General features: G+C 42.3%; 1 non-coding gene across 1 annotated transcript; it reads left to right on the forward strand.

The window, feature by feature from the left end:
* Positions 1-323: 323 nt before the first annotated feature.
* On the forward strand, positions 324-434 carry LOC117199868 (U6 spliceosomal RNA). The gene has a single exon (XR_004481214.1). It is a non-coding gene; the product is annotated as a U6 spliceosomal RNA (small nuclear RNA).
* The last annotated feature ends 2,458 nt before the right edge of the window (positions 435-2,892 follow it).

A 2,892-nucleotide genomic window follows, 5' to 3' on the forward strand; every position in this document is an offset into this window, starting at 1 on the left:
AAAGATAAGTCATCACTGATTCTATACAGTATGCATAAATGCCAAAAAGAGAAGGTCCCACATTTGAAGTAAAGATTAGACTGGGGCATTTTATATATCGGAGAGGGAGGGTTGAGCAATATTTGAGAATGTACAGTGATGGGGAATATAGTAGCTGAAATATTAATTCCTGGAGGATCAATTATGGTGTAGAGCAAAGAGCACTGGACTTGGTGTCAGAAGTCCTGCTTTGGGTCCTGACTCTGCCACTTAGTTGCTATGGCAATGTAAACAAATCACGTATCTCCCTGAGAATCAATTTCCTTATCAAGAAAACTGGAAGTGTGCTCACTTCAGCAGCACATATACTGTATAACATTGGAATGATGCAGAGAAGATTAGCATGGCCCCTGCGCGAGGATGACACACAAATTTGTGAAATGTTCCATATTTTTAATAAAAATTAATTTAAAAAAACATTTTAAAAAAGACAAGAAAACTGGAGGTAATGTCTGTTTCTTATTTTCCAATTACAAATACTGGCCAGTACTAATTCCCTCCAAAGTCTGAAGGAGACTCTAGAGTAGGCAAAGTCTCAGCTAGTGATCAATTCATAAAAAAATTAGAATTATTTTCACTTGATGTTTCCTGGTTATCATCAAAGATTCTTCCAGAACAGGTATAGGAGTGGTAGAGAATATATCCATTTAACAATAACTGTGTCCCGTTAGGATTATAGAACAAATTTCTAATAACACACTTGACTTATTTTGGGTTTTTCTCCAACATCTCCATGGACTATGTTTGCTGGAATTTGGCTTGGATTCCAGTTATTTTCCAATAATAACACATGAAAGTGAGGTCACGCTCACATCTTTAACTTGGGGAAGCCCTCATAGTGAGCACAACTTTAGGAATGAGAACACCTCAGGCAGCCATGTACTAAGCCCCCAAAGTGCCTTATTCCTACCAGAGGGGAGGAGAAGCTTGCAGAAATCACCAGCTACCTGGCCTCTAGTTGGGTGAAAGCTTTGATTCCTCCGGGAGTCGAATTGGCTTTAAAGGCACAGTCTACAAAGTCAACTATTTGATGAATGTGGCACATTTGTAACACGAACTCAGCCTAGCCTGATGTGGGTGAAGAAGAAGAAATAGTTCTAGCTCAAGAGCGTGAGACCTCCCACTAGTAAGTAAAGTAGCAAATAAGCTATTTCTTAGTTAAAGAAAGATTCCTTCAAGAACAACAATAGGCCAGTAAGGTTACTGTTGACCTTGAAAGTGGGAGGGGAAAAGCAGAAGAAGAATATCAGAGGAAGAAGCCTCATTTAAGAACACTGTCAGTGAGCAGCGCTGCTTCATGTTTTCTAGTGTCATCTACTACACATAATTGACAATAGGAGCAATGCTAAGACTACCACAGGGGGTATTTTCAGAGGAAATCAGTATCAAGAGTCAGTAGGCACAGAGGAAGAAGAATTGGGGTTGGGGAAGGGAAGCTAGGGCTCATGGTAATGGATATTCTTCTCACCTGAAGCACTATTTGATGGTCTGAATTACAAAACTTATTCTCCACCATCATTCGCCTACCTGGAAATAACCATGCCCCAAATACCTCTCCTCCAGGGTTTCTCAACCTCAACACCATTGACATTTTGGGCCAGATAATTCTTTGTTGTGGAGGACTGTCTTGTGCACTGTAGGATGTTCAGCAGCATCCCTGACCTCTTCTCACTAGATCTCTGCAGCCCTGCTCTGTAGAGATAACCAAAAATGTCTCCAGACCTTGCCAAATGTCCCCTGGGGGCAAAGTCCCCCCAGCTAAGACCACTGCTGGAAGTTTATTGAAGCTCTCAAAAGATAGTCCTGGAGAAATGTCTTGGGTCCTGTTTCCTATACAGGAAGTTTACTGGGAGTACTCCTGGAAACAGCACCTGAAGGGAGTGAAGGAAGCAAGAAAGAAACACTGAACATAGATGGAGTTTCAATGAAGATGTCAATTGATCCCTTGGGGAGCTCTGGAGCCTTTTGTGGTTGTCCCAGATCCAGGCAAGGTGCTGAGTCCTCCTCCTACTCATTGAATAGGGCACAACCTGGTCAAGACTCCCTTCCACAGAGGGCAGTGCTATGAGCTGTGAGCTGTGCTCCTGGCATCAGGAGAATGAGCTCCCCAGCCCTGAAAGGGGCTCTAAGCACAGCACCACAGTGCCCACTAACAGAAGAGAAGAGCTTCAAATATCTGAAAACCATGGTCATAAAGACTGAGCTTGGCTGCCTTTAGAATTAACTGCTAGAAGAAGGCCTCTATTTGACAATCACAATGTTCTTTCATAATCCAGTGCTGTAACGGTCCGAGAAAATTAGGAACTACTTCTGATCCCAATCATTTTTTAAATGGATCTAATTTGAATGCAGTTTTCATAGATTCATAAGTTGATTTTTTTAGGTTAGCATACAGATAAAACTCGCATAAAGCTGCCTTAAACCATGCTAACTAAAGCTCTTTTTCAAGAAAGTGTTTGAAGCCCCCTTGGAAATGGTCAGTGGGTACTGATTTGTTTTGTGAAGGAATAAAGTTGGAAAATTTCCTCTGACTCTCTGAGCCAAAGTGAGTGTTCCACAAGGTGACGGGACTGTTGCAAATCACTCCTGGCAAAATGCTTGCTGGGTTAGTTGTGACTGGAACTTGCCCCTGTTACTATAATTTAGTCTCTTCTCCTGAAAATGTAATCTTTAAACAGCAACGGCACAGCACCAAATGCTCTGCCTTGCGTGATCTCACTTAATTGAGACCATCTGAGGCACTGTTCTTAGTCCCATTTTACAGGGGAAAGCTGAGGCTGAGGGATTATTTACACTAAGTCACCCAGTTAGCCTGGTAAGTGGCCAGGCTGGGACCCAGATCCTGGTCTGTCT

This window comes from Orcinus orca, chromosome 9 (genome assembly GCF_937001465.1).
Source record: "Orcinus orca chromosome 9, mOrcOrc1.1, whole genome shotgun sequence".
In the NCBI taxonomy this organism is placed as follows: Eukaryota; Metazoa; Chordata; class Mammalia; order Artiodactyla; family Delphinidae; genus Orcinus; species Orcinus orca.